The following is a 13,884-nucleotide window of genomic DNA, read 5'->3' on the forward strand; positions in this document are numbered from 1 at the left end:
CTGCCACCATTAGATAGATCTTCATATATGGAGCTGACCTGTTCCGACTTTCCATATGTTGACCTGACCTCATCAAACCCTGTACACTCAAGACACACTCCATATATGGCCAGTACAGATCACCCAGCAGTCTGCTGTCACCCAGGCGGATGTGTGCACGCCTGAGGGCGAGAAGCGACCTCGCCCTTTAGGCAATACCTACATTTCTTTACTGACAAGCTTGTGAAGATGAACAAACATGGCCATCAAGACAAGTTAGTCTAGCTGGAGAAATGAACACAACGGAGACTTACACAAATGGGTTGAGAGTGGGGGGTGATGACATGCAGGAAAAGAGCCTCGAGTCAGATAGACTAGCCTCATTTACTGCATGTGATATGCACGCTTACCAAGTGAGCCCCAAAGTGTTGTGTCTTGTGTTTATCGGAATGAAATGCAGCAAACCCAATAATATTTGAGAAAGGCATGATAAAGACCATTTCATTTGCCACTTGATTGCTCTGGTACATTGCGACGACACCAACCAACACAACCACAAGTTTAGGGTAATGTTTTTTTTTCTTTTTCTTAATGGCGACTTCATTATTATTTACTATAGTCCTAATAGACCCAAGGAAATTACATCTAGCCACAGAAGATCACAGGATCTATTGAATGTGAAGGAGGTAAGTCGATAAGATCGGCTTGATAAGTAAAAGTAACCTACTGGGATTTATCGGCCATACTGCGTGTCATAGGCTCAATCATCAGTTTGTCACCTCCTCCTTCACATTCAGTAGATCCCATGATCTTGTGGTCAGATGTAATTTACTGGGGTCTAGTAGGACTATAGTAAATAAATAAATCGCCGCAAAAAGTTATGTAAAAAGAAAATACAAATTTTGCCACTAAAATTGTAAAAATGAACACGTTTTACTTCCTCAAATAACCTAAAACATGAACCTTGCTTAAAAAAACCCAGTTAAAGTTGTCCTTTAACAAATGTTTGAGCAGAGCCTCACAATATATTGAGGTAAAGAAAATACACATCTCCTTGCTGTCGACACATGCAGACAGTTGAGTTACAAGATTACACACACACACACACACACACACACACACACACACACACACACACAGGCTCATTCATTCCAAATGTAAATATCATGGATTTTACACATTAAATACTGGTTCATTTTTGTAACCACTGCCAGACCTTCCAAAGAAAATCTCTTCCAAATCCAACAACAATATGTTTTGTATATAGGAATACTATTGGTGGAGAGGTTTGTCTAACCCATGTTATGCTGATCTGTGATTGGACCATAGCAGTTTGGCTTAGCTATAGGTCAATTGAGGAAGAGTGAACACCTCCATGCAACAGTTCAGTTGTGAGTCATCTGCTGGAGCAAAGACAAGGCCTCAAATCAGTGGTTCTCAAACATTTTTTAAGTCAAGGACCCCAAAATGTATATTTGGCTATGTGGAAAAAGAAATGCACGTAAAGTGCACAAAACCCAGCACACCGTCTGCACTTGCAATAGGGTCAAAGACCGCCATGCCAAAAATATTCCAAATTATTTTCTTTTTTCTTGGTTTGTTTTTTAAAAATAGCCTATCTACAAGCTTACATAGTGTAGCGTTAAAGTTGTTTACAGATGTTTATGCTATATTAACTAATTATACTGGGGACCCCCTGGAATCCCCTCAAGAACACCTGGGGGTCCCTGGTCCCCAATTTAAGAACCAACACAGAGCTTGAGATTAACAGTGCAAACAGTGTAAGGCTGATCAGACAACACCCTCATAACACATACAGTACAGACAATGTGAACTGAGAGAGTGAAATAGCATCTTATATTTGAAGGTCTCACTAAAATAGAAATCCCAGTTTTTCATTTTCAACATTCATTCGTTAAACAAAACAAGAGTTAACGTTTGGTGGCATGTGTGGAGATGAAGATTAATTTGTTGCTGCTGAAGTATTCCTTTTTAAAACCCAAACGTGTGAAAACCCTCTCAGCAAAAACAGCCTTCCAGCCAGCAAATGAAAAAGACAGATTCTCCAACTGTGTGTGGACCATGGCTGTTTGTCCCCTCCCCAGAGCATTGCCAGGCCCTTATTCAGGGGAAAACACTAGGAGTATAGGGTCAGCGGTCTCTTGTTCTCCAGGAGTTTATATACAGTGATGGTGGCCAGTGCGGACTGGATAAATTAAATGGAGGGGGGGGGGGGGGGGGGGGGGGGGGAGTAGTGTTTGTTTTCTATCTAAAGAGGCGGTACATGCGAGGCAGGCGTCCATCCTTGCTGGACAGAGCGGCCTGGATGTGCTCGTAGGAGGGCAGCTCGGTCAGGTCTCCCAGGGCAGCCACGGCGGGTTTGCCACGCAGCATCTTGCTGGTCACTCGCTTGATGTCGCCGGCTGTAACGTTACCTGGAAAGACGAGACGTTATTGTTTTTTTTGTTTTGTTTTTTCCCCCCCTTTACCACTTTCAACCTGACGTCAGTGTTGATTTCATCGACTAAACCAGGGGTTCTCAACGTTTTTGGCCGGGGACCCCCGGAAATGCTTTGGCAATGTCTCGGGACCGCCGCCCCGCCCCCTCCCGACCCCCAATATAAATTGACTGCTACAATAACCTTAAACCATTTTGTGCGGGAACCCCTTTTGGTGTTTTAAGCATGGTTATAATTTAGCTATTGAAAAATAGCAGATCTACAAGCTCATAGCGCGCCACCGAGTGGCGCGCTACGAGCTTGTAGGTCTGCTATTTAAAACCTTTGCTTCTGTAGAACGCCACAACGGTAAGGCCTTCCGGTCTGATTATCGGATATGTTATAGAGCTCCCAGAGACGCACGCGTGGAACTGTAGTACGTCCTCGGGCGACCTTTCTAGTCGACATGGCGCGCGCGAACGTTCCACTACACCGAGTGGCGCGCTACGAGCTTGTAGATCTGCTATTTAAAACCTTTGCTTCTGTAGAACGCCACAACGGTAAGGCCTTCCGGTCTGATTATCGGATATGTTATAGAGCTCCCAGAGACGCACGCGTGGAACTGTAGTACGTCCTCGGGCGACCTTTCTAGTCGACATGGCGCGCGAACGTTCCACTACACCGAGTGGCGCGCTACGAGCTTGTAGATCTGCTACTTAAAACCTTTGCTTCTGTAGAACGCCACAACGGTAAGGCCTTCCGGTCTGATTATCGGATATGTTATAGAGCTCCCAGAGACGCACGCGTGGAACTGTAGTACGTCCTCGGGCGACCTTTCTAGTCGACATGGCGCGCGCGCGAACGTTCCACTACACCGAGTGGCGTGCTACGAGCTTGTAGATCTGCTATTTAAAACCTTTGCTTCTGTAGAACGCCACAACGGTAAGGCCTTCCGGTCTGATTATCGGATATGTTATAGAGCTCCCAGAGACGCACGCGTGGAACTGTAGTACGTCCTCGGGCGACCTTTCTAGTCGACATGGCGCGCGAACGTTCCACTACACCGAGTGGCGCGCTACGAGCTTGTAGATCTGCTACTTAAAACCTTTGCTTCTGTAGAACGCCACAACGGTAAGGCCTTCCGGTCTGATTAACGGATATGTTATAGAGCTCCCAGAGACGCACGCGTGGAACTGTAGTACGTCCTCGGGCGACCTTTCTAGTCGACATGGCGCGCGCGAACGTTCCACTACACCGAGTGGCGCGCTACGAGCTTGTAGGTCTGCTATTTAAAACCTTTGCTTCTGTAGAACGCCACAACGGTAAGGCCTTCCGGTCTGATTATCGGATATGTTATAGAGCTCCCAGAGACGCACGCGTGGAACTGTAGTACGTCCTCGGGCGACCTTTCTAGTCGACATGGCGCGCGCGAACGTTCCACTACACCGAGTGGCGCGCTACGAGCTTGTAGATCTGCTATTTAAAACCTTTGCTTCTGTAGAACGCCACAACGGTAAGGCCTTCCGGTCTGATTATCGGATATGTTATAGAGCTCCCAGAGACGCACGCGTGGAACTGTAGTACGTCCTCGGGCGACCTTTCTAGTCGACATGGCGCGCGCGCGAACGTTCCACTACACCGAGTGGCGCGCTACGAGCTTGTAGGTCTGCTATTTAAAACCTTTGCTTCTGTAGAACGCCACAACGGTAAGGCCTTCCGGTCTGATTATCGGATATGTTATAGAGCTCCCAGAGACGCACGCGTGGAACTGTAGTACGTCCTCGGGCGACCTTTCTAGTCGACATGGCGCGCGCGCGAACGTTCCACTACACCGAGTGGCGCGCTACGAGCTTGTAGATCTGCTATTTAAAACCTTTGCTTCTGTAGAACGCCACAACGGTAAGGCCTTCCGGTCTGATTATCGGATATGTTATAGAGCTCCCAGAGACGCACGCGTGGAACTGTAGTACGTCCTCGGGCGACCTTTCTAGTCGACATGGCGCGCGCGAACGTTCCACTACACCGAGTGGCGCGCTACGAGCTTGTAGATCTGCTATTTAAAACCTTTGCTTCTGTAGAACGCCACAACGGTAAGGCCTTCCGGTCTGATTATCGGATATGTTATAGAGCTCCCAGAGACGCACGCGTGGAACTGTAGTACGTCCTCGGGCGACCTTTCTAGTCGACATGGCGCGCGCGCGAACGTTCCACTACACCGAGTGGCGCGCTACGAGCTTGTAGGTCTGCTATTTAAAACCTTTGCTTCTGTAGAACGCCACAACGGTAAGGCCTTCCGGTCTGATTATCGGATATGTTATAGAGCTCCCAGAGACGCACGCGTGGAACTGTAGTACGTCCTCGGGCGACCTTTCTAGTCGACATGGCGCGCGCGCGAACGTTCCACAACACCGAGTGGCGCGCTACGAGCTTGTAGATCTGCTATTTAAAACCTTTGCTTCTGTAGAACGCCACAACGGTAAGGCCTTCCGGTCTGATTATCGGATATGTTATAGAGCTCCCAGAGACGCACGCGTGGAACTGTAGTACGTCCTCGGGCGACCTTTCTAGTCGACATGGCGCGCGCGAACGTTCCACTACACCGAGTGGCGCGCTACGAGCTTGTAGATCTGCTATTTAAAACCTTTGCTTCTGTAGAACGCCACAACGGTAAGGCCTTCCGGTCTGATTATCGGATATGTTATAGAGCTCCCAGAGACGCACGCGTGGAACTGTAGTACGTCCTCGGGCGACCTTTCTAGTCGACATGGCGCGCGCGAACGTTCCACTACACCGAGTGGCGCGCTACGAGCTTGTAGATCTGCTACTTAAAACCTTTGCTTCTGTAGAACGCCACAACGGTAAGGCCTTCCGGTCTGATTATCGGATATGTTATAGAGCTCCCAGAGACGCACGCGTGGAACTGTAGTACGTCCTCGGGCGACCTTTCTAGTCGACATGGCGCGCGCGAACGTTCCACTACACCGAGTGGCGCGCTACGAGCTTGTAGGTCTGCTATTTAAAACCTTTGCTTCTGTAGAACGCCACAACGGTAAGGCCTTCCGGTCTGATTTTCATATGTTATAGAGCCCAGCAACACCGGCCGACACCTCCAAGGCTTCCTGGGTGATGGCGAGGAGGAGGAGGAGGGCTGCCACGTCACCTCACAGTCCAACTGTCTGTATGTACGCCTCTGCTGTGCCTGAGGGAGGCACGCGCGCGCACACACGCACGCGCACACACTCACCTGCCCAGGCCATTGATGCCAGACGACCCTCGGGCCAGGCACTGCAGCCTCAGCCTCTCCACGGGATCTGAACTCACACACAGACGTCTCTTGGCGTCCAGCGCCATCTCTCGGTCGTGCCTCGACGTCCTGGCCATGGCTGAACACTCAGAGCACATTAATATAATGTGTAACATTATAGTGGATGCAGTTAGCTTAATGATAATTCTGATTAGCATAGTTAGCTTCTTATCCATGCTACTGGTGACTGGTTTAGCACAATACAAACTCGGACTCATTACATAACATGCAAATCACACCACCACTCAATATAAAAATAAAACGTTGTCTTATAAAGCAGCATATACTTTGTTTACATTCAGACCCATGGCTTTGTACAACTACTGGCCAAAGTTGAAGTTCATATAGTTGTAAAACATTCACCATAAAAGCCAAAATCGCGACAGAGTCAGCTATTCATTCATTACTAACTATTTCACAGACCTTGATGTGACTGTTAGCTGTGATAAAGTAAAGTAAACAAAGTGATGATGAATGACACGACACGAAACACACACGTAGGATGTAGCTCTTCTCACAACATTGACGACACAGGTCGGTTCTTTATAAACGGGCATTTTTTTTGGGCATTCTTCTCATCCCTCTGCTGTTCCATGCCGTGAGAACTATGTTCACACAAAATAATAAACACATAAACAATCAACAAATTACGTCGCAATACATAATATTGATCAAACAAAGAAATACAAAACATGTAGATTTGCGCGATGCGCAGGTGAACGTGTCCGTCAAAACACCACAATACAACACAACAAAGATAACTCTCAAATAATAATACCTCGTTGGCCGCTTGTTGTGTAAAGAGGTTCTTGATGCTTCTTGAGTTTCATACAGTCCTTTGAATGTCCTTTTGACCGTGTTTAATAACTTTAAACAGTTCAAACACACTACTCTGCTGCGAGTGTGCTTCCTTGTGCAGACCAGAGTCTGAATGAGTGAGAGAAATGTTTGTACCACCTGTGTGCAATGCCAGGCAATCATGCATCAATCAGTCAATCAATCATGGTCCAGTGTTGCTACTGACAGACAGGGAACTTGGTTCTGCCTCAGAAAGTTATCATCACATCATGTTTACATTTTTAACCTCATATGAAATCAATTATGAACCACATATTTATTATTGTATCATGACATTATTATGAATTATGCTTTATGAACTTATGACCATGAATTGTTGTATTTTAGCTATTTTAGTCTTTTTAAAGTAAGCCTTTTAATAGCAGCACTTACATAGGAAGTCAGAGAAACGAATCAAAGAAAAGACCGTCATCTGCCAGTGGAATTCAGAACAGCGCCACAGCCCATCCACATGTATGAAGGCATATGCCTCTCCCCTCCTCTCCTCTCCTCTCTTTTTGAATGAACAGACAAAACACAAAACACAACATGTTCATTAATGTTATTCTTCACAAACTAGACATTTTATTCATATTTAGAAAATGCAGAATCCAATGGCGTCGGTCTGGGCTCTCCACGCCGTTTGCAAAGCTCAATGGTCAGCAAAAAGACTGCCTCCTCTCTCCCCTCTCTCCACAGAAGTGAAAACAGACAAAACACACCTTTAAAATATGTTCCCTAACCCTATTCTTCGCAAACGAGACATTTTATTCATATTTAGAGCGTCCCAAATTCAATGGGGCCGGTCTCGACTTTCCAGGACGTTTGCAAAGGTCAATGGTCAGCAAAAAGACTGCAACGGTGACCCTTTGGGCCAAATTCTTAAAAAAACGGGGTGATATATATTTTTAAAAATATGTAAGAACCTCCAATATCCATATTCAGGACATGTCGAATCCAATGGAACCGGTCTCGAATTTCCACGACGTTTGCAAAGGTCAAAGGTCAGCCGAAAGACTGCCACGGTGACCTTTGGGCCAAATGCCTTAACAATTAAGTGATAGATATTTTTTTAAATATGTAACACCCCCGAATATCCATATTCAGGCCATGGCGAATAAAATGACGTTGGTCTCGATTTTGTGGGACTCCGATAAAGGGAACTACACTGCAATGCTAGGCCTCGGGTCAGATTTGAGGTTCCCGAGGTCGCAGAAAAAAACTCAGACCATCACGAAGATCGGCTCGTCGCCGCGATCGCAGAGGTGTTCGGCCCATCCCGAACAGACTTACGATCGTCGGCGTAGGCGCACGTGAACGTCAAACTTTGCTTCACTGGAACGCCACGACGGTGAGGCCTTCCGGGCTGATTTTCGGATATGTTATAGAGCTCCCGGAGACGCACGCATGGATCTATCTAACGTCCTCGGGCGACCTTTCTAGGAGGCGCGGTCTCATTTCACTTTTTCAGCCAGGACGCTGTTAGAGTCTATGGGTCTATGACGTGTCTGCATGCACAGAGCCAAAGTGAAGGACGTTTTGTACGACTGTCGGAGGCGTACGTCCGAGACACCTAACCGTTCGTCTCGGCTGGCTCTCCGACATATCCGAACGTCGGACCGTGATGTTTTATCGTTGGCGCGTTGTCGCGCGTCAAAGTCGGCAATTTGTAGGCGTTCGTTCAAGGCTACCGCCGCGGCCGTATGTCCGTTTGGCCCGAAACCTATACGGCTGCGATCGGGGCCGCGACCCGGCCGCGGTGATGGTCTCGGATTTGTTCTGCGACTTTCGCGCCAAAGTCGCAAATTTCGAGGCTTTCGTGCAGGGCTACTGTCGCGACCGTATGTCCGTTTGGCCCAAACCCTATACGGCTGCGATCGGGGCCGCGACCCGGTTGCGGTGATGGTCTCGGATTTGTTCTGTCGAATTTCGCGACTATTCTCGCTAACTTAGGCCTTACTTTGTGGGAGCAGTTTATGCTAATGAAGGGCGTGGTTCCGGCTACTTTGTGGGTGTGGGTTATGCAAATTTGATGGGCGTGGTTTCGGCTACTTTGTGGGTGTGGTATATGCAAATTAGTGGGTGTCGCTTATGTAAATTAGTGGGTGTCACCCCACCTACTTTGTGGGAGTGGTTTATGCAAATGAAGGTGCGTGGTATGCAAATGAAGGGGAGTGGTATGCAAATGAAGGGGCATGGTTCCGGCTACTTTGTGGGATTAGTTTATGCAAATGAAGGTGCGTGGTATGCAAATGAAGGGGCATGGTATTTAAATGAAGGGGAGTGGTATGCAAATTAAGGTGCGTGGTATGCAAATGAAGGGGAGTGGTATGCAAATTAAGGGCGTGTTTCGGCTACTTTGTGGGATTTGCTTATGCAAATGAAGGGGTATGGTATGCAAATGAAGGTGCGTGGTATGCAAATGAAGGGCGTGTTTCGGCTACTTTGTGGGATTTGCTTATGCAAATGAAAGGGTATGGTATGCAAATGAAGGTGCGTGGTATGCAAATGAAGGGGAGTGGTATGCAAATGAAGGGCGTGTTTCGGCTACTTTGTGGGATTTGCTTATGCAAATGAAGGGGTATGGTATGCAAATGAAGGTGCGTGGTATGCAAATGAAGGGGCGTGGTATGCAAATGAAGGGCGTGTTTCGGCTACTTTGTGGGATTTGCTTGTGCAAATGAAGGGGTATGGTATGCAAATGAAGGTGCGTGGTATGCAAATGAAGGGCGTGTTTCGGCTACTTTGTGGGATTTGCTTGTGCAAATGAAGGGGTATGGTATGCAAATGAAGGTGCGTGGTATGCAAATGAAGGGGAGTGGTATGCAAATGAAGGGCGTGTTTCGGCTACTTTGTGGGATTTGCTTATGCAAATGAAGGGGTATGGTATGCAAATGAAGGTGCGTGGTATGCAAATGAAGGGGCGTGGTATGCAAATGAAGGGCGTGTTTCGGCTACTTTGTGGGATTTGCTTGTGCAAATGAAGGGGTATGGTATGCAAATGAAGGTGCGTGGTATGCAAATGAAGGGCGTGTTTCGGCTACTTTGTGGGATTTGCTTGTGCAAATGAAGGGGTATGGTATGCAAATGAAGGTGCGTGGTATGCAAATGAAGGGCGTGTTTCGGCTACTTTGTGGGATTTGCTTATGCAAATGAAGGGGTATGGTATGCAAATGAAGGTGCGTGGTATGCAAATGAAGGGGCGTGGTATGCAAATGAAGGGGCATGGTGCCGGCTACTTTGTGGGATTAGTTTATGCAAATGAAGGTGCGTGGTATGCAAATGAAGGGGAGTGGTATGAAAATGAAGGGCATGTTTGGCATGCAAATGAAGGTTCGTGGTATGCAAATGAAGGGGAGTGGTATGCAAATGAAGGCGAGTGGTATGCAAATGAAGGGGAGTGGTATGCAAATGAAGGGCGTGTTTCGGCTACTTTGTGGGATTTGCTTATGCAAATGAAGGGGTATGGTATGCAAATGAAGGTGCGTGGTATGCAAATGAAGGGGCGTGGTATGCAAATGAAGGGCGTGTTTCGGCTACTTTGTGGGATTTGCTTGTGCAAATGAAGGGGTATGGTATGCAAATGAAGGTGCGTGGTATGCAAATGAAGGGCGTGTTTCGGCTACTGTGTGGGATTTGCTTGTGCAAATGAAGGGGTATGGTATGCAAATGAAGGTGCGTGGTATGCAAATGAAGGGCGTGTTTCGGCTACTTTGTGGGATTTGCTTGTGCAAATGAAGGGGTATGGTATGCAAATGAAGGTGCGTGGTATGCAAATGAAGGGCGTGTTTCGCCTACTTTGTGGGATTTGCTTATGCAAATGAAGGGGTATGGTATGCAAATGAAGGTGCGTGGTATGCAAATGAAGGGGCGTGGTATGCAAATTAAGGGGCATGGTGCCGGCTACTTTGTGGGATTAGTTTATGCAAATGAAGGGGAGTGGTATGCAAATGAAGGGGAGTGGTATGTAAATGAAGGTTCGTGGTATGCAAATGAAGGGGAGTGGTATGCAAATGAAGGGCGTGGTTCCGGCTACTTTGTGGGAGCGGTTCATGCAAATGAAGGGGCGTGGTTCCCGCTACTTTGTGGGAGTGGGTTATGGTTATGGTATGCAAATGAAGGGGAGTGGTATGCAAATGAAGGGGAGTGGTATGCAAATGAAGGTGCGTGGTATGCAAATGAAGGGGAGTGGTATGCAAATGAAGGGGCATGGTTCCGGCTACTTTGTGGGATTAGCTTATGCAAATGAAGGGTGTCACCACGCCCTTCATTTGCATACCACTCCCCTTCATTTGCATACCACGCACCTTCATTTGCGTACCATGCCCCTTCATGTGCATACCACGCACCTTAATTTGCATACCACTCCCCTTCATTTGCATACCATGCCCCTTAATTTGCATACCACACACCTTCATTTGCATACCACTCCCCTTCATTTGCATGCCACGCACCTTCATTTGCATAAGCCAGTCCCACAAAGTAGCAGAAACATGCCCTTCATTTGCATACCATTCCCCTTCATTTGCATACCACGCACCTTCATTTGCATACCACTCCCCTTCATTTGCATACCATGCCCCTTCATTTGCATACCATGCACCTTCATTTGCATACCACTCCCATTCATTTGCATACCATTCCCCTTCATTTGCATACCACGCACCTTCATTTGCATACTACGCCCCTTCATTTGCATAATCCAGTCCCACAAAGTAGCAGAAACATGCCCTTCATTTGCATACCACTCCCCTTCATTTGCATACCATGACCCTTCATTTGCATACCACGCACCTTCATTTGCATACCACTCCCCTTCATTTGCATACCATGCCCCTTCATTTAAATACCACACCCCTTAATTTGCATACCACAGCCCTTCATTTGCATAAGCCAATCCCACAAAGTAGCCGAAACATGCCCTTCATTTGCATACCACTACCCTTCATTTGCATACCACGCACCTTCATTTGCATACTACGCCCCTTCATTTGCATACCATGCCCCTTCATTTGCATACCATGCACCTTCATTTGCATACCACTCCCATTCATTTGCATACCATGCCCCTTCATTTGCATACCATGCCCCTTCATTTGCATACCACGCACCTTCATTTGCATAAACTAATCCCACAAAGTAGCCGGAACCATGCCCCTTCATTTGCATTCCACTCCCCTTCATTTGCATACCACGCACCTTCATTTGCATAAACTAATCCCACAAAGTAGCCGGAACCATGCCCCTTCATTTGCATTCCACTCCCCTTCATTTGCATACCACGCACCTTCATTTGCATAAATTAATCCCACAAAGTAGCCGGAACCATGCCCCTTCATTTGCATACCACTCCCCTTCATTTGCATACCAGGCACCTTCATTTGCATACCACTCCCCTTCATTTGCATACCACTCCCCTTCATTTGCATACCACGCACCTTCATTTGCATACCACTCCCCTTCATTTGCATACCACTCCCCTTCATTTGCATACCACGCACCTTCATTTGCATAAACTAATCCCACAAAGTAGCCGGAACCATGCCCCTTCATTTGCATACCACTCCCCTTCATTTGCATACCACGCACCTTCATTTGCATACCACGCACCTTCATTTGCATACCACTCCCCTTCATTTGCATACCATGCCCCTTCATTTGCATACCACGCACCTTCATTTGCATAAGCCAATCCCACAAAGTAGCAGAAACATGCCCGTCATTTGCATACCACTCCCCTTCATTTGCATACCACTCCCCTTCATTTGCATACCACGCACCTTCATTTGCATACCACTCCCCTTCATTTGCATACCACTCCCCTTCATTTGCATACCACGCACCTTCATTTGCATAAACTAATCCCACAAAGTAGCCGGAACCATGCCCCTTCATTTGCATACCACTCCCCTTCATTTGCATACCACGCACCTTCATTTGCATACCACGCACCTTCATTTGCATACCACTCCCCTTCATTTGCATACCATGCCCCTTCATTTGCATACCACGCACCTTCATTTGCATAAGCCAATCCCACAAAGTAGCAGAAACATGCCCGTCATTTGCATACCACTCCCCTTCATTTGCATACCACGCCCCTTCATTTGCATACCACGCACCTTCATTTGCATACCAATCCCCTTCATTTGCATACCATGCCCCTTCATTTGCATACCACGCACCTTCATTTGCATACCACGCACCTTCATTTGCATACCACTCCCCTTCATTTGCATAAACTAATCCCACAAAGTAGCCGGAACCATGCCCCTTCATTTGCATACCACTCCCCTTCATTTGCATACCACGCACCTTCATTTGCATACCACGCACCTTCATTTGCATACCACTCCCCTTCATTTGCATACCATGCCCCTTCATTTGCATACCACGCACCTTCATTTGCATAAGCCAATCCCACAAAGTAGCAGAAACATGCCCGTCATTTGCATACCACTCCCCTTCATTTGCATACCACTCCCCTTCATTTGCATACCACGCACCTTCATTTGCATACCACTCCCCTTCATTTGCATACCACTCCCCTTCATTTGCATACCACGCACCTTCATTTGCATAAACTAATCCCACAAAGTAGCCGGAACCATGCCCCTTCATTTGCATACCACTCCCCTTCATTTGCATACCACGCACCTTCATTTGCATACCACGCACCTTCATTTGCATACCACTCCCCTTCATTTGCATACCATGCCCCTTCATTTGCATACCACGCACCTTCATTTGCATAAGCCAATCCCACAAAGTAGCAGAAACATGCCCGTCATTTGCATACCACTCCCCTTCATTTGCATACCACGCCCCTTCATTTGCATACCACGCACCTTCATTTGCATACCAATCCCCTTCATTTGCATACCATGCCCCTTCATTTGCATACCACGCACCTTCATTTGCATAAGCCAATCCCACAAAGTAGCAGAAACATGCCCGTCATTTGCATACCACTCCCCTTCATTTGCATACCACGCACCTTCATTTGCATACCACTCCCCTTCATTTGCATACCATGCCCCTTCATTTGCATACCACGCACCTTCATTTGCATAAGCCAATCCCACAAAGTAGCAGAAACATGCCCGTCATTTGCATACCACTCCCCTTCATTTGCATACCACGCCCCTTCATTTGCATACCACGCACCTTCATTTGCATACCAATCCCCTTCATTTGCATACCATGCCCCTTCATTTGCATACCACGCACCTTCATTTGCATACCACTCCCCTTCATTTGCATACCACGCCCCTTCATTTGCATACCACGCACCTTCATTTGCATACCACTCCCCTTCATTTGCAT

General features: G+C 47.2%; 1 long non-coding RNA gene across 1 annotated transcript; it reads right to left on the reverse strand.

The window, feature by feature from the left end:
• Window positions 1-338: 338 nt before the first annotated feature.
• On the reverse strand, window positions 339-6,637 carry LOC306933942. Its single transcript, XR_013791271.1, has 3 exons — window positions 6,500-6,637; window positions 5,662-5,800; window positions 339-2,414 (listed from the first exon to the last, which is right to left on the reverse strand). It is a non-coding gene; the product is annotated as an uncharacterized lncRNA (long non-coding RNA).
• Between the last annotated feature and the right edge of the window lie 7,247 nt (window positions 6,638-13,884).

Source organism: Electrona antarctica, assembly GCF_951216825.1.
Source record: "Electrona antarctica genome assembly, chromosome: 12".
Classification (NCBI taxonomy): Eukaryota; Metazoa; Chordata; class Actinopteri; order Myctophiformes; family Myctophidae; genus Electrona; species Electrona antarctica.